Below are 18,726 nucleotides of genomic sequence, written 5' to 3' on the forward strand. Positions count from 1 at the left end.
TCCTCTCCTCTGGGGAATGGCCCCCCACTCTGTGAGACGGTGGCCTCCTCCGAGAGATCTCCTTCATGCCGTGCTCTAGTCTTGGACTGCCTTTGGCCGCTTCCTCCCTCCCAGCGGCCTAAGGGGCTCTCCGGGCTCCCTCATCTTCTTGTGGCTCTTCTTTTGGGGGAGAGCAGGGCTGCGCACCCTGGGGGTGTCTGTCCCCCCTCTCTTAGTCTGCGGCTGAGGAGCTCCGGTGCACCCAACGGCCGTGCCTGGGGAAAGTCACCGGCAGCCTCCGGGCTTCAAGGAGTTGGGGCTGCACTGGGGGGCGAGAACAGTTTCTTTGGGGAGTGCCTCGAGCTGGGTCAGACCCTCCATCCTGAGGTCCGCAGCAGCCTCCTGACTCCGGCCTCGCCCCTGGCCTTGAACGCCCTTCCCAGAGAGAGGGAGGCCAACGACATGGGGCCGCTCTGCCCACTCAAATCCAAGCTGGTGCCCCATCAGGCCGGGAGGCCTCTTGGTCAGGGCGTTCTAGTTGGGCTCAGCGTCGGCTTGCTCTGGGTAACGGTTTGTGCCCCTTGGCCTGCCCTCGTTCCGGTGAGAGCCGCGGCACGTCCTCCTGGGCTTGCTCTCCAAGGCCACCTGGCGGCCTCTGAAAAAGTCCTTTGGATCCTTTCTTAGGGCACAAGTATTCTATCAAGTGCCTCCATTGGCTTAGCTCTCCCGGTGGGAGCGGCCCAGCGCCTGGCCCCACTTCCGATCCGACCCCCTGTCTAGAAGAGCTTCCTGTAGAGTGTGGCTGCCGTGTTGGGTTCAGCTTCTCCAGCAGCACCAGGCCAGGATGTCGCTATTCACATCACCCCCTCACCTGCCCCTCTGCCAGCCTCCCCACAGAAGGAAAGGACCCCGGAGGCCCCTCCACAGTGGTCCTCCTCCTGCCGAAGCACAGTTCCTAGACTGGTCCCAGAAAACAAGCTTTCCAGCCTGGCAGAACATGCCTGAGCTGTGGCTGGCCTGGGAGAAGCTGCGAGGACTCCGGGGGCTTCCGTGCCCTCCCGGGACCCCTATGGGAGCAGGACTGGGTGGGGCAGCCCTCGGGATCCTTGGCTTCCCTCGCCAGGATCGCTGGCTTCTGGCCTCCGGTTGGTCAGGGGTCTCCAGTGAGCTCTGGCATTCCCCAAACCAGTCACTGAGCCAAAAAGATTTTACATGTTTAAATGAGGAGAAACAGAGTCAGATGGCTTTCAGCAGTGTCGTCGTCACCCACAGCATAGCTGTGGCCTTCGATAGGCTTCTGGGTGTGCGCACATGTGTTTGTGTGTGGCGGTGGGGATGGCTTTGGACATTGGGAAGTTGGGGGTGTGTAATTGGAATTAGCTCACCCTCATTCATTCTTTAGACTGTAGCCATCAGGAATAATGTCACCCCACCCAACTTAGAATTAAGTGGGGAGGGGGAGGTCTGTGACCCACACGTGATAGTAAGTGGCAAATCAAAACAAGGAACTGCCCCCTGGGCAGTCCAAAACAGGGTTGAGGCTGCCATTTGTCCACGTGAAACTGGAGGTGGACACAGGAAGTGACGAAAGATGCTACCTTTAAAATATGATGGGAACTTCCCGTGGAGGCAGTTGGCTCCTAGAACTTGGTGCTGAAGGATCTCTGGCGAGACCTCAGGCAGCTTCCCTCTGAATTGTCATGTGGGTAAGTTAGGCTGACTTCCTTTCTCCTCCCTTGGTGTTTCTGGAGGCTCTACCCTCAGGGAGGCCTCTCTCGCCTCTCTTATTGGAGGAGGCCTTGTGCCTAGAAGCCTCGTTTATTAATTCACCTCTGTGCCCCTCTGCTGGGCCTCTAAATTCTTACCTGGTCCGAGCCAGAGTTTCTCTCTCTCTCAACTTCCCTACCTTCAACCTTCCTAATTGTAAATAAACTTCCATAAAAGTCATCCTGACTTGAGATCGTGTTCATCCGATTTCTGGCAACCACACCTTAAATATCTAGTTTTAACTCTTACAGGGTACCCTCTGTCTGCTTCCCCGGAGGCCATGGGGTTGTCCTGCTGCCTGGAAGTGTCTCTAAGGGGTTGCTGTTCTTGTTTCACTCAGGCCCATAAGCCCAAGATGTGTCGAATACTGAACTGATGGACCTGCTGCAGGGATGTTCAGCCAGGAGAAGAGAAGATTCAGGGGAGCCGCAAGAAAGGGCCCTCACTGGAAAGAGGGTTTAGGCTTGTTCTCCTCAATGCCAGAGTGAAGAACTAGAATGAGTGGAAGTTTCCAGGGAGCAGCTTCAGACATGAATTTCTAACAGTGAGAATAATGGGCCAGCTTAAGAGGACCTGGATTCTGAGCACACATTTGTGTTATGCTGGGGAGGCTCTCCTGGGAGAACGGAGGTCCGTCCCCCTTGAAAGGCTAGGATTTTACACATGAGGGTTTGGTCCGAGATTCCAGAGCTGGGGGTCATGAGGCTGGGATTTGAACACAGCTCTGACCCCCATCCAGGGCTCCTCCTGCTTGCGTTCTGTAGGGATGTGTTGGCTTATGGGAATGGGTCGATGAAGGATGAGGGTTGGGGTTCGCCTGCCTCCTGGCACCCAGTAGGGATTAGTCAATCCACAGTCCAGACAGGGGTTACATGTTCCATTACAGAGTGGGCCAGGGCCCTCTCTAGGCCTCAGTTTCCAAAATATACAAAGGGGATTTGGTATCCAAGCTAGATGAGCACGACAGAACAAAAGCCATTCCCCAACTGCAAAGTCCTCCGGGGAGATGAAGAAACAGTTCTTCAAAGGAGAATCACAAAATATGAACAGCTGTATGAAAGGGTACTCCAAATCACTGAAGAGGGAAATGCATGTTACAAGAACCCGGAGGCTTCTTGAGCCTGCCTCTTGGTGCCACATCTTCTCTCTGGGGTAGGCATTTCAGCCTCCTATTCTCTTACCTAACCCCTCCGTTCTTTTTAAATGCTTGACTTAGCTTTCAGCCTTTTGAGTGCAGAGATCCAGACCTATCAGAGCTTCTCTCCAAATCTCCACCTTCTGATCCTCCCAGAGGATTCCCCCCTCCCTCTGGATTCACCTTGCATAGGAATCGATCCCCAGCTTTTCGGCTTCTTCCTTTCTTGCTGCTTCCCTTTCTCTCCCTGCAGTGCAAGGACACCCTTCTGCCCTTTGGTCATCGTTTTTAGGTTCACTGCCACATTGTCACTACAAAGCTTCCCTTTCTCCAATCACAGGGAAATTGGTTTTATTAACACCCTATTTTAATCCCTTCTAGACCCATCTCCAATGTCAGAGCTAAAGGCGCCCATTGCAGAAAATGACTCCTCCAAGGACTTGATCCAGGAACAGCTCCAGAGGGGCAATCTTTGCTCTTCCCTGTTGAGGAAAGAAAGGAAATGTGAAGGCGAGTTAAAGGGGCGAAGAAGCCAGGAGCAGCTTGTGAGGCCAGTGCCTGTGCGTCACATTCATCCTAGGGAGAAGTGGGAATGCCACGAATGTGGGAAAGCCTTCAGGAACCACACAGATCTTGTTGTCGTTCAGGGCATTCCTATTGGAGAGGGAACATATAGATGTAATTCAGGTAGGAAAGCCTCAGCGCAGAGTTTGCACCTTATTCCGAGTCAGAGAATCTGCACTCGACAGAAGTCCCACAAGTGCAGTGAATGTGGCAAAAGTTTTAGTCGTCATTCACACCTCATCCAACACCAGAGGATTCACACCGGAGAGAAGCCTTATCAGTGTGANGCAGGGAGCGTGGGAAGGCCTTCGGTTGCCGCTCAGACTTCCTTAAGCATCAGAAGAGTCACACTGGAGAAAAGCCTTATACATGTCTTGAATGTGGGAAAGCCTTTAGTCACTGCTCACACCTTATCGTTCATGAAAGGATCCATACAGGAGAGAAACCCTATCGATGTAATGAATGTGGAAAGGCCTTCACTCAGTTCTCAAACCTTACTCAGCACCAGAGAATTCATACTGGAGAGAAGCCTTAGCCGTGTCAAGAATGTGGTAAGGCCTTCAGTAACCGCTCTCACCTTGTTCAGCACCACAGAGTTCATACCGGAGAGAAATCTTACAAATGTCATGAATGTGGAAAAGCCTTCCGTCATTGCTCACACCTCATTGTACACGAGAGGGTTCATACTGGAAAGAAGCCTTACCAATGTAGTGAATGTGGGATAGCCTTCAGTCAATGCTCAAACCTTATTAAACATCAGAGGATTCATACCAGAGAGAAACCGTATAAATATAACGAGTGTGAAAAAGCCATCAGTCACCACCCCTATCTTCTTAAACGTCAGAAAGCCTTCACTCGGAATGCACATCGTTCTCAGAGGATTCATACTGGGTTGAAAACCTAGTAATTTCTCATTTAATTGAACTATGTTTCTGAAGTGACCACAGGTTCTTGATCTCTATGGCATAAGGACATAAGTTTGGGGAGCTTCTACCATGCTGAAAAAGCTTCAGATATGGTCCAAGCAACAGACTGTGGCTGCTTCCAAATAGTCGGCCTAAACATCTAGAAGCTTGTTACTATTAAGCTGGCCACTTGATGACGATTTCTTTGACCATGACAACCTCTGAAATAAAGCAAAATACGAGCTGGGCCCTGGGCCTACATGACTTTGGATTCTGAGATGTTGGTGACTGTCAGAAAAGGGGATAGAGGGTCCTAAGGATCACCACATTGAAGCTTTTTGTATTTTAACTTAGCTCTAATTAAGTTCTTTATCTAGTGACCAAGAAGTGGACACACCACTGGAAGAACTGAAGAGTATCAGTTCTGATGCTGACACTTTATATAAGAAAGCAAAAGACAAAAGGGAGTTGCGGCTCAGTAGAAGGATGGCTCCGTTTCTTTGAAGAGAGGTCAGTGTAGAAGTGAGTGAATTGGACTTACCATGTATCTGAAGGCACCAAGAAATATTTCCTGAGGTATTTAGACTTTTCATATTTTTGTGCTAATAAGTATTTTCCAAAAAGACCGTTGTGAAATTAATTTCAACTTAGTTACCAACATCAATTACAGAGGATTAAGTGGGAGAAAAATTCTACAAAGACCTCAAGACCACCCTCTAAATTAAATCAGCTCATACTTTAGCTATCCAGTGCTTTGAGTGTGAAAGTGGGGATAGGCAAGGATGGAGAAAAATATGTTGGGAAATGTGGTCTGGGAGATTAGAGGGAGAGAAGCCAAGGATGTATAGACTACACAGAATCTTCAGGCCTCTTTGTACATACACATCATTAATATCAAAGTCACAGAAAGACTTAAGGGCTTTATTGTTCCTGGAATTGGTGGCAGCATCAATTGCTATTTCAGTATGCCTACTTTCCTTTTATGTCGAATATGTGTATATTTTACATATTTACTCAGTAAGGCTATTCTTTGTACTAGTATTAAGAGGAAGAAGGCAAGGTGTCATAAGTTATACTTCACAACAAAGCACGTCTTTATCATCACATTAGTGATTACAGAATGAGTAATTCCAAAGCTCTTCTATTTTTGGTGACTAGGGGGAAGCATTTGATTTACGATAGTAAAATACAGCCTTAAATGCTTTCCTCCGTGTATCTTGGAAACATGTCTCAAAATCATATATGATTCCTTGAAAGATGAAACAGAGATGACCATGATCAATAAACCTGTGACCAGTAATATCAGACAAGCCATGAAACAGAGATATAAGCGTGCATGCTTCTCACCCGTTGGGAAAACCTTTGGAAGACATGGACCAGGTGTGTGATCTATATCCTTTGAGGGAAAATTACTTCAATATGTTGACATTCATTGGTGTGATGAGTTTATTGTTTGCATTAAATATACTTCCATTAAGCAACATAATGATGTTTTGCTTCTTGATTCCACTTATTTAATGGGCAAATCCAGACCATTTATGCTAATGAGTTTTACCTTCTCTCACTTTTTTTTTTTTTTGTTCACGCTTCCTGGAAGGGATGAAGTCATTTTTATTGAAACCAACTATTAAAACTAGTTAATAAAACAAGTTCTGTGGTTTTTTTTAGGTAATTCTTAATACCTTCTTAATGTTAATCTTCTGTTTTATACATAGTATTTCTCCTATTGACAGTTCTTCAATATCTCCAGTTCGTCAAGTGACTGAGAAATGGCGTGGTTCCCCAGTTCCATTTATCTCCTGATCGCCTTTATCTAGAAATCTGACAGCTTGTTAGAAATGCCCCCTTTCTCCCTGATAATAAATTTATTTGAACTCGGATCTTCCTGACTTGGGCACAGGCCTGCATCCATTGGAAAGAAAAGGAAAGGAACAACCCAAATTGCCCTCCACAGAATTGCCCAAATACAAAAGTGCTTGTTAGCAGTCTCTTCCTTCTCTCTAGGTTCTTAAATTCTTAGTCTGATTTCCATCTCTGTTACCAAAATTGCTCTTCCCAAGGATGCCAATTATCTTTTAATTGCAATGGATATAGCACTGTGCCTGAAGTCAGGAGGATCTGAGTTCAAATACCACCTGAAATACTAGCATCGTAACCCTCAGCAAGTCACTTCATGGCTATCTGCCTAAGTTTCGCCAGCTGTAAAATGGGGATAATAATAGCACCTGCCTCATAGGGTTGTTATGAGGATTAAATTACATTGGTCCAAAGGCCCTTAATACTTATTTCCTTCCCTGTGCCACCCCTTTAGTGGGGTTCTGTCCTGGGCTCTCTTCCTATTGTATACTTTAAAAATGTTTTATTTTCCAGGTTACACATAGATACAATTTTTAATATATACTTCTCATCAGCTTCCACGTGTTCAAGTATCCTATCTAAAAAGTTTCCACGCAAATTGCTCGTCAGATTAGGAAGGGGGAGGGAAAGAAAATATATTACGTAAACATGGGAAAATATAAAATAAATGAAAAGTTTCCACTCAACTCTTCTTATCTGACCTTCACATATCTCCTGAGCTCCAGTCCTGCATTTCGAGCTCCCTGCTGGGAACTCTCCTCTCCTAACTTCCCATTTCCAGCAAAGGCACTATTATTCTGGTTAGTCACTTAGGTTCCTCAAGACCCTATCTCTCCCTCTGATTGGAAGGAGTTGCCATCCCCTCTGAGAACCTCCATTTAAAGAAGGCACCCAATCAGCAATCTTCATTTCCTAAAGTCCTCCCTTCTGCCACCACCCTAGCTACTTCATGCATAGTCATGTCTGACTTCCTGAGGCCATCTGGGGTTTTCTTGGTAGAGATATCAGAGTGCTTTGCCATTTCCCTCAGCTCATTTTACACATAAGGAAACTGAAGCAGAGTTAAGGGACTTGTTCAAGAAAAGTCATACAGTTTTTAAGTGTGGCCAGACTGAACTCGGGAAGATGAGTTTGGGATTCTAGATTCTATCCAGTGTAAGACCGGAATATCTTTTTTTTCTCTTCTCTTAGCCCCAAGGTTCTAACAATCTAACATAGGAAGACAATACACAAAAGAGGGATGAAAAGGGCTCTGAGTGGAGAGAAGTTGCCCATATCAGGGACCTGGTAGAGAAATCAATCAGAGAAGACCCAAAAAAGTAGATCTAGGAGAGAAATGAGATGTTTGAGATTCCCTTTCTCCATGAAGAGAGCTTTGGAGTCCATGACCTCACTCCCTGGTGCTGCTGGATGGATGTGGGAGATCTGAGAAGGAAAGAGGTTTGGAATAGCATCTGCTGAGTGTGAGTTAGGGAGTCGACTAAAGATCAGTTATCGGTCCCTAAAGGGCTGCATTTCTTTGCTGAGAATCCAAACAATGAATGCTATGCAGTGAACAAAAGCAAATCCCGAGATCCCAGAGGAAAGAAAAGATTTATAAATTCTTGGGAATCTGAAAAAGCCCAAGAGAGAGCCAGAAATTCCTCAAATTGTTAACAAGTCAAATCCTAGAATAAAGGCAGTGAAATGGGCAAACATCTCATTCCAGGCACATTGGCCAGACACGTGTTGTGCATAGAGCAGGTTGGACATGAAGTGGCCCCTCCAGAGTATCAGGTTATATTCAGATTTGACCAGCCTCTCCTTTCTATGGACCATCAGCAGGCCTCTTTCAATCATTCCCTTGACTCTTGTTCTTTGAATTTTCTAGACTTCCAGGTGTGTGTTTAGATCATTTCTTTCTCATAAGGAAAATGCCAACATTTCCCCCCTCCCCCAGATTAGCTCAAAGAAAACCCAAATGGTTGAAATCTTGCTTTTCAATTGAATAAAAGAACTCTCCCTTCTCCATCAAAGTTACTTTTATTTTGGTGGAATGATGTGTAATTAAGGAATATATACCACTTACAAATTAAAGCAATCCTAAAGCAAAGGCTTTGACTGTGACCCATCTTACCCAGAGCTACCTAAAGCCCTGAAGTCTCCTTCACTTGGCTGGAAAGTATCCTAGATCCCTCCTCTGAGTCCAGAGTGTAATGAACATCTCTTTAGGACCTTCCTTGTGTTTTCATCCAGATCAGACTTGGTTTCAGTCATGCAGAAAACAATCTAGACCTTTTCTTGAGCTTTGTTTTCTTTTCAGGCATCTTGTAGAACTCTCTTCCCTCCGGGATACACTGCTCTGGTCAGATTCTCACAAACTCTTCACAGATTTTGGTGGAGAACAAATCACTCGTAGGTTCTGGGAAGGAAGAACTTTCAGCTCAGCCTCTCTCTCTTCTCCTCCACAGATCCACACAGCTCCCAGCTAGAACACAGACTTTCTCCATGATTTCACAGGGCGATGTGTTCCAGAGGAGGACACTTCTCAGCCATATTCATTCCCCAATTGATGACTATCCCCTTGATTTCCATTTCTTTTGACACCACAAAGAGAACTACTACAAATATCTTGGAACACTTAGGTTCTTTTCCCTTTTGCCATGATCTTCTTAGGGAAAATACCCAATAGTAGTATTACTGGGTCTAAGGATATGCCCAATTTTATCATTCTCTAGACATGATTCCAAATTGCTTTTCATAATGGTGGGGTCAGTTCTTAGTTCCATCATGTGTATTGTTGTATTAGCATCCTTGTTTTCCAACACATCTTATTCCTTCTTGTATCTAGAAATGATACTGCTTTTTGAGGAATCATTTTATAATATTTAACTTTGCTTAATCTCTTCCCTGTCTCATCTGATATCTTTGCTGATTCCCTGGAATTTTCATACCATCAGGAAATGCCGATAGTTTCAGCCCTTCTTTACTTATCTTCACTCCTTTCATTCCTTTTTCTTATTTATTATTATTTCTAGCATTTCCAGAAGAGTGGAGAAAGTTGGCATCCTTCCTTCACACCTGCACTTATTGGAAATGGTTCAAATGTATCATCATTTCATGTGATATTTGCTTTTGGTTTGAAATGGATGTTTTTTTAAACCCTTACCTTCTGTCTTGGAGTCAATAACGTGTATTGGCTCCAAGGCAGAGGAGTGGTAACGGCTAGGGAATGGAAGTCAAGTGACTTGCCCAGGGTCACACAGCTGGGAAGTGTCTGAGGCCACATTTGAACCTAGGACCTCCCGTCTCTAGGCCTGGCTCTCAATCCCCTGAGCTACCCAGCTGGTCCAGAAATGGATGTTTTTTGATCCTGAAAAAGGTACTGTACCTATACCCACTGTACCTATACTTCTTCTTGTATTTTTAACATAAGAGAACTTTGAACTTTGTCCAAAGCTTTTTCTGCATTTCTTGAGCTGTAAGGATGGAATTTGTGCAAGGGAGATGTAACAAAAGGAGCCAGAGAAGGGAGCTGCTGACAGTTGAGACCAAGGAGAAGTCTGGGGATTTCTCCAAGGAAGGAGGAGGACATCCCAGATCAAATCCAGTCCTGAGGGCTTCCTGAAGATCTTCTAGTGGAAATTGAAACCCTGATTCCCTGGCCAAAGCCATTCCATCGCATCTCACCCATCAAGACTTCAGCCATAGAGTCAGCTGTTTGGACTCCATTTTGGAAGCAATCTCTTACTCTCCTTCACCCATTCCCAACCTTGATGAGAGACCCTTTTTCAGTCAAACCTTACAATTATAGGAAAGGACAGAAATAGAGAAATAGAAGGAGAAGGAGCGAGGGGAGGAGCTTAGGTGTGGGAACCAGTGGAAGCACAAAGTTAACCTGGATAGTGCCAATCGAGCACACAGTCAAACAGACCAAACCAATGGGATTGATGACCTTCAGAGCCAAAGACAAGAGGACTTGAACTTGTCTGGAGTTTGCGGTTGTGTTAGATGCAAGACTTCCCTGACCCACATTCAACCCAAATATCAAAGTTTGGCTGCCATCCTGGTTCCCCTCTCCCTGAAAGAAAAGGTAAAATCAGACCATGGAATGCTATTTCCCATTTGCTACTAAAAATCTAGTCGCTTTTTTTTCTTTTATAGTGTGGAACACTTTCTGTATTCCTAGCTGCTGATTGGGTAAGTGCATAATTGCTACTATAGGCTTGTAGGACATAAATCACTTTAATTGGGCCCTAATTCAAGGACCTGTAATAGGTTTATTTTTAGTTAGAATTTTTTTTTACACATAAGACTTTGATATTTCATATTTCATCCAGAAGTTACTTTTTCTCTTTTATTTAGATTTTTGGATATTTTTGATTTTCTTTTGCTAATTGATTCATATACCTTATAACTCAGCCATGTATCCCCATATGATAACTGTGTTTGTCAACATCCTCCTCAGGAGGGAACATATTATTCTCCTATAAGGCAAAGTTTAAATTCTTTTGAGAACAATTTTAGGATAAGAAACTTGCTACCTCCACGAATCCAGAAAATGAACTGTTAGGAGAAAGCACCATGAAGATGCCTGCAGAGACCACATTGCACCAAAAGCTACAGAGTGGAATTTGGGATGTGATGAATTGAACTGTGGGGGGTTGAACACATTTGTTTTGAATGTACACTCTTGTGCCAAAGGGGACTGCCCCCAAATTGGTTTTTTGGTCAATGTAGCAATCATTGATTTTGTTCTTTTTCTCTTTTATTTTCCTTTTATCCCCAAATTATTGTAATTTCCCCTTAGAAACTGCAATATTGTATATACCTTTAGTTAAAATATCTTTAGAGTTTTAAGTTGATTATGTTTAAAATGATCCCTTGGGGAGACTAACCTCCCAAAGGATCACAGAAATTTTGTACCTTTCAAGGACATCTCCCAGTATTCCTTTCCTCTTTCATCCCCACCTTGCATGCTTATGTTGTGTCAATAAAGCTGTGTGTAACCCTGCCCTTACAATCTCTTTTTCCCCCAGCTCTAGCTCTCTGTGATGGGAACCTTTCTTTACTCAGGCTATTCTTTCCTTTACTTCAAGTTATAGTATTAAATCTTATAAAAAATAATAAGTGGAGTATCTAGATGTTAATTTTTAATGTTACATTTTGAAAAGCAAATCCATTTATCCATACAGATAGCAAAAACAAAAATCAGATAAAGCATACAGAAGAGAATCTATCCCTGACAATACAAGATGAATGAGCTCTCTCATTGTGAATGACATATCTCATCTCAATCAAATAGAAATTCCCCCATGTGTCTCAGCTGAGAAGAGGGACATAAGCGAGGTATCAGTTTTCCTCTACATGCCAGCTTTTATCCAAAGTCTATCCAAATGCCTTGATACCTAAGGTCCTTAGGGAGGGGGATTCCCTTTGAAACAATCACCTGTCTCTCCCCTCCTCACTGTTTACCGTATGCCAAGAAGAGTCTTCAGAAAGGTAAACGGCATGTATTCTTTATCAGTCTTTTATATACATTTCTTACTGTTTTTAGTATTAAACACTATATTCTCTATAAAGCATGTTTTGAATGCATATTTTGGCATGTCTAGAATAAATTAATTGGATCTACATTGATTCTTGTGAAAATAATTGCCTTGGTTTTGGTTGGCTTCAAATTTCACTGATTTTTTTCCGATGGATTATCAACAAAAACCAAGGTATCACTGTAGTTGGTAATTAACAAATGGCATATTTGGCAATTCACGGAATGACATGCATCAAAAGCCCTGCATGCTTTCTACTCAGGAAACATCCTGCCTCACCTAGCATCAGCTGATTACCTGAACTCTCACCACCATGCAGATTGACTTAGGTTTTGTTTTTGTTTTTTTAAACCCTCACCTTCCATCTTGGAGTCATTGACTCCAAGGCAGAAGAGTGGTAAGGGCTAGGCAATGGGGGTTAAGTGACTTGCCCAGGGTCATACAACGGGGAATTGTCTGAGGCCAGATTTGAACCTAGGACCTCCTTGACTCAGCTTTTGATATTCATCATCTTAACAACTCCTTGCAGCTCATTAGAAGACAGGAGAACAGAATGATAAATACCACTGCACCCTCTCCATCCAGGGCTTCCTTTAAAGAAAGCTCGGAACTTTTCAAGTAATTCTCCATTTTCCCCAAGTACCTCTGCTTGGTTTTGACTTAATGAATATCATGTTCTCAGTATGATTTCCTTATGGTGCCCCTGCCCCCAACCCTTTTCAGCTTCCTTTTCTATATTGTTTTCTTCCATTCAATTGTGAGCTCTTTGAGGTCAGGAACTCTATTTTTTTCCCCTAATTTGTATTCTTAGCATTTAGTACAGTGGCTGCCCAGCACTCAGTTGCCCCAGAATCAGACCATCAGATGGGGCCTGGTGCTGAAGGCTGGGGTTCTTGCATTAGGCTGCATCCACTCATTGTCTCCAGGAAACTTTCAAGAGAGACAGGCTGTCTCATTGTCTCAAGCAGCCTCTTTTTCTCTCTTTCCTGTCAGAGAGAAGGAATATGTAAACCAAGCATTGCTTATGCCCCTTCAGGCATATTTTATAGTCACAAGAACTAGTTCCCTTCTTGAATTGGAGTGGCAATGTAGGGCTGTGCACCAATCACTCAGATTGTACATATTTGGCAGCATTTGTTTAAGGCATAAATTTTTACCTGACTCCATATCCTGTCCAGGGGTGATTAATATGTTCTCCTAATCTTTACACTGATCAGTCTATTTGGCAGTGAGCTTGACAGGAAAAGACTCGTCACTTTGCTTTCAGCTTCTTTCTTATTATTAACATGCCTGACATTGAAAGGACTGCTGCTCTTTGGAGTACCCCCTTGTCATTTTGATAGAACACCTAGGAAGAACCAGTTGAAGCTCTCATTGGGTTGGGGACATCTTTTTCCTTGTTTCTCTTCTTCCTCATTAAAAGCTTAGCAGAGCTAAGAGGATTATTTTCCAGTTTGGCTCAGGGCACCCCTGTGGAACCTTTGAAGGTTCTCCTCAACAGATTCCTTTCAGCTGAAGGTCTGCCTTGACCTCCTACCAACCTGCCTTTCCAGCCCTGTTTCATACCAACAACAATCATACAGGTCAGCTCACTCTTCCACAAAGAACAATAAGCTTGATTCCCTGGCCCCTTGTTTAGATTCTCCCCTGTGCCAGGAATGCTCTCCTCGGCACCAAGATCTGACATCCAGCCCATCCTCGAAGGCCCAGCTTGAATGTCACCTCCTCCATAGAGCCTTGATGGTTCCCCCAGTCAACAATGACCTTGCCCCTCTCAGAACACCCAGACCACTTTGCTGGTCTCTGTCTCCTTAGGAGAGGAATAAGGACTGGATGTGTGGTTTCAATTAGATCAGGGACTCCCCCAGCAATGCAGGTTGGTGCCTTTTATGCAATTTCTCATCTTGAAGAGTAAAGAGACCTGCTCAGGTTCACACAGACCTACGAGCCAAAGGTTGGACTTTGACATTCATATCAATGTGGCACACCATCTCCTTTTTCTTCTTACAATGATCTGGGGCTTTACACTTCTCTGACTAGGTCACTCCCTCTATTCCAGGGGCTTCCTATTTCTTCCAGGAACAAATACAAACTCTTCTGTTTAGCTTGGGAATTGTTATATTGAATCTCTGGGAGCTTGATGTTCACTTTTGATTGACAGATAAGTCATTTGGATAGAATGTTCCCAGAGAGGCATGCGGGATTCGGGAGAGAGCAGTTGAGAACCCTGAGAGAGGTTCTTGGGTTTTTTTTTGACCTGTCCCTGAGGCTGGGTATCAGTGTGGATCCTGGTCTGGGAGAGACTTGCAAACACTACCCTGCAAGCTCCTCCTGTGTTTCCAGTACTGTTATCAATCTGTACTTAACCACCATCTCTGTTTCTACTGCCCCTAGATATTAGGAGTTTAATCATCTTAGCTATCTAGGCTTCCCAGGGCCTGGGAGGAATCCGGGAAGTGGGCAGGAGAAGAAGAAGAGGGTGGAAAGGGTGGATATATCTCAACTGATAAGGCTTAAGATCTATTGAAGAAGAAGCTAAAGATTTCACAGCAGTTTGCCTACTCTGCTTTAGCCCTGGCCACGCTGTAACAGAGAGAAGCTATCATTTTGATTCCTTCATTCGCCTGCAGTTAAAGATTCATTAGCATCAATTTAGAGTAAGGTCTCCCAGTTACCTCTATCCCACACCATTATCCTTCTTACCAAATATATTTAAAGTTTTAAAGTACCTTCCTGAATTGGTTTCCTAAGCTTATTTGGGAAGGGAGTCAGTCAGATTACCAACATTACCTCAGCTGAAGAGCCCAATTTAATAATATCAATTAACCCCAGGTGGGTCCTGAAGGGATAAATCACTTTGACCTAAAGGATCCTGCCTGAGCAACTGTTATAAAGGAGAAGTAACATTTTATCATCTCTCTGTACTCCAACTTCATATACATCAAATAGAGTTAGAGACCTCCTTTTAATATAACAGAATCCAGGTCATAAAAAATTATTTAATGTTATGTTACATTATCATATATTATATATCATATATTTTATAATTATTATTTTCATTAAAATGTTTTGAACTGAATCCTTTAAAATCCTCTGACCACTTCTTAAGGTTCTTGGCTTTAGAGGAGGTGGAGAAGATGGAGGAAAAGAGATTCTTTAACTCCTTTTCACCCCATCACAAATGTGCATTAGGGTTATTTAGAATGGATTTGAGAATCAAGAAAGTGGAAGTAAAAGGATCAATTGGGTTAGGTCAGATAAGGAAGGTGAGTCTGAGTTGTATTCATGAACTGTTAAAAATGTGAACTGGCCCAGAGTCAAGCACAGACTCCTAAAGGACTCCACTAGAAAGTCCCTTCAGAGTTAGGAATTCTTGTGGCCCCCTTGGGCAGTCTACTGAAGTCCACGGATTCCTTCTCTTATTTTTAAAGAATTCAAGGAACCCTAAGTCTCAGCTAGAGAGTGGCAAAACCAAAGATGTTGGTTTCTCCCATGTGAGTTCCCAGCTCCCTTGGAAGCTAAGCGAGGATCCCATAAGGGTCAATGTTAAAAAGTAACTCTAAGTAGAAACACAAATGACAATTCTTTGGATCCAGTCAGCCAACCCATTTGTCCCATCTTCTATCTCATGCCTCTCCATCTTTCCCACAAGAGAAGCATCAGAGACTTCATCCAGATTTGTAGCAAATGACTTAATCACCTCCTTGCCCCATCTATCAGTCTAGTAGTTCTGTCCAAAACGGCTGAGGGGATTTCAATACGGTTGGTCTGACGTGACCTACCATGCTTTTCCTGTCCCTTTAATAATATATTCTAGAATTTTCCTAGAAATCCTAGTCAGACTGGCTGTACTCTAGCTTGCAGACTCTATTACTTGCCCCCTCTAAGGAAATATTAACAGGTCCTTTGCCCTTGGGTGTTCCAGCATTCCTTTCCCTTCCTCAGGGATCTTCAGAGATCCTAGAATGAGCCTCATCAATCCCATCAAGTTCATTCAGTCCCTGAGGACTTGAGTTGGTGAAGGGCATTTAGGTCGGTCCTCTTCCTTTCTGCCCACTCAGTCGATTTGGTTCTATTATTTCCTGGCCAAAAATCATTCTTCCTGGAATGTTCTTAGTATATGATGGGAGATGTGGGGATAAGGTGCAGTTGATTTCATTGAGCTGGAAAATCTGGGGCAAGGATCCCTGAACCAATGCAGATGAAGAACTCTTCTGGAATTGATCCTCCTTCAGAAGCTGGCTTGAGAAAGAATTGGAGTTTCAAACAGTTGAGGGAGAGTGTTAATTTTAAATGCTGATAGTTTAACCATTTTTCCTGTGACAGTTATTCTCTCTGGGTGTGGCAGAGTGGCAGTTGGTCTCTGGCAGTTGGCAGAGACACACACAGGGACTTTTTCTCTCAGGGCCGGAGGAGGTAACATCTTTGTCTTTCTCTTTGTCTGAGGGAAAGACCTGAAGGAGCTTAGTGTTTTCTTTTTCCAACTGGAAAAAGACTATTGATTATCTATTGCTGTTTATAGATTGGTTTAACCCTGAGAAGACCAAAGAAAAACCTTGTCTTTGGTTTGGACTCTGAGTCTGTGAAGGCTCAGAGTTCGTCCACAAAGAATAATGTTCTGGGCAGCTAATACCTCTGCAGCCCACACTGCCATCTGTGAAAAATGTAGATAGCCAGGCCTATAAAGCACCCTAGAATAGGCTAAAAACAGGGAAAGGGTCTCTGATCAGGGATATCTGCTCATACCTTTTCCCTTGCACTCAGGAGACTGTGTCATGGCACAAGAGAAGAACAAAAACTCCCTGGCAGGTAAAATTATCCCACAATTGAGTCCAGAGGTAAAGTCTGCACCCAGTGAGGAGGAAGGAAGCCATGGGGGTACAATGAGGTCCAGTCACAAGGCCCTTAGACACTCTGCTAGGGCTTGAGTCTTTCAAGAAAGGGCACGAATAATGTGTGTCAAGCGGACAACAGAGGGAGTTTCTGTGCAGGTCAGCCCCTGCCTTGCTCTAGATGGGATCAGCAAAGGCCTACATCCTGTGAGGGGGAAAGGACAGCATTGGTGGGGCACTGAGAAGGAAAGAACTCACTTGGTGAGATCAATTGCAAACTTAGGGCAGTCTAGAGAAGAAGGCAATCAAGACTGGATACAACAAAAATATATCTACTCACTGGACTCCCTGGCCCAGAGACTATTTGACTTCATGAGTCCTATAGTGGAAAAAAAGACCATCTCCTTCCCCCAAGGCAAGGAAGAGGAGGCCCTTGGCTAATCTAGGGTCTGTAAAAGGTGCAGAGTTAGTGCTGTGAGCTCCTCTTTTCTCCTGGTCACTGCTCTCCTGTCCTGGCCCACAGGATGATAAAAACCTTCCACCTATCTTGTTCTCACAAGAAACAACCTCCTTCTAATTGTTCCCCCCCCCCCCCCCCCGACTCTTCAGCTCTTTATTCACTGCATGCCCTCTGCAATTCTGTTTCATTTGTGACTGCTTTACAAGATCTCATTCTGAAGGCCGCTGCTTCCAGAATCTCATTCTCCCCCTCATACCAGTGCTGATGCTGATGTCCGGCATGGGGAAGGGGAAAGTGAAAAGTATCGAGGTAGGTGGCCAGGACAGAGTGCAGAGGAGTAGAGCCACGTGGAAAAGGATGGCGTGGCTAGCCAGTCCAACAACTAGCATTATGAATCACCTACTATGTGCCTGGCACAGTGTTCATTGCTGGGTACCCAAAGAAAGGCCACCGAAACAAGGAGCTAGCTCACTCATCAGATGGGAGAGGCAAACTTCAGTCATGTCACAGGGGCTGGCAGAAGATGAAGCCCAGCCACCGAGCGGTGGAGGAGGAGGTCTGCGCCCCTTAGAGCTAGTGGGCAGGGACCCAAATCAAAGCGAACTGTTGACTGATGTGCGTCCTGAGCACGATCTGACTTCAGGAACTGGCTCTTCTTCACTCCAGAACGAGGCACAAGGCGGAGGCTGGATTCGGTGGGGAACGCAACACTGAGTCAAGTCACAGAACAGGTCAGTGAGTCATCTATGTTCACTGGAGCCAAGAGCCCTCCAGGCACCCTGGCCTCACCCAGACTCCTTTGGAGTGATTCATGGATTAACTCCTGCTGATGAAGTGCTGACTAGCTGCCAGATTCTGTGGCTGCAAACACAATAACAAGGATCATGTTCTACTACTAAGGTGTGCAAACGATTTTACAGACACTGTCATCTGCTGTTTATGCCCATCCTGGAGGGATGCTATCATCATCCCATCTTACAGGAGAGGAACCCGAGGTTGAGAGACAAGAAGTGATTCCTCCGGGGCCTCATATCTAGTGAAGTATCAAGGTGAAACCTGAACCCAGGTTTCCTGGCTCCAAATTCAATGGGAAAATTCCCTTCTCTCAAGGAACTTCAATTCTACCAGGAAAGACAAGTTTCTCTCTGTCGCTGTCTGTCTGTCTGTCTGTCTGTCTCTCTCTCTCTCTGTTTCCCTCTCCATACCTACACACATGTGGGTGCTTCTGTAGGTACAGCAGAAAAAAAGAAAAATCCTTGGGGGGGGGGGAGGGGCGCTGATGCCACCCAAAGCATCCATTTCTCTCTTTGGCATCTAATCCATTCCTGGAGCACACTGTGAACATCTCTGGATAATGATATTCTAATCCTGACATGAGATTCTAATTGGCAACCTGCAGAGTCCTTGAGCTCACTGGATGTGCATAAAAACCCCAGGAGGAGGAGCTATTATCAATCCCATTTTACAGATGAGCAAACTGAGGCACCAAAAGGTTAAGAGGTTGCATGGCTAATACTAATCAGTGTCTGAGGCAAGATTCAAAGTCCACACCTTACACAAATAATTTAACATAGAAGTCTAACTAAAATAAATTCAGAGAATCCTCAAGAGCATGAACATGCCTCATTCAGCAAGGATTTGGCTCATTTGGCAAATGGAGAGAAACAGCTACCAATGGCGACACCAAGTCAGCCTATGG

General features: G+C 44.5%; 1 pseudogene; it reads left to right on the forward strand.

The window, feature by feature from the left end:
• The window catches only part of LOC123239261, a 583,074-nt pseudogene that overhangs the window by 379,723 nt on the left and 184,625 nt on the right, over positions 1–18,726 (forward strand).

Source organism: Gracilinanus agilis, chromosome 3, assembly GCF_016433145.1.
Source record: "Gracilinanus agilis isolate LMUSP501 chromosome 3, AgileGrace, whole genome shotgun sequence".
Taxonomy (NCBI): Eukaryota; Metazoa; Chordata; class Mammalia; order Didelphimorphia; family Didelphidae; genus Gracilinanus; species Gracilinanus agilis.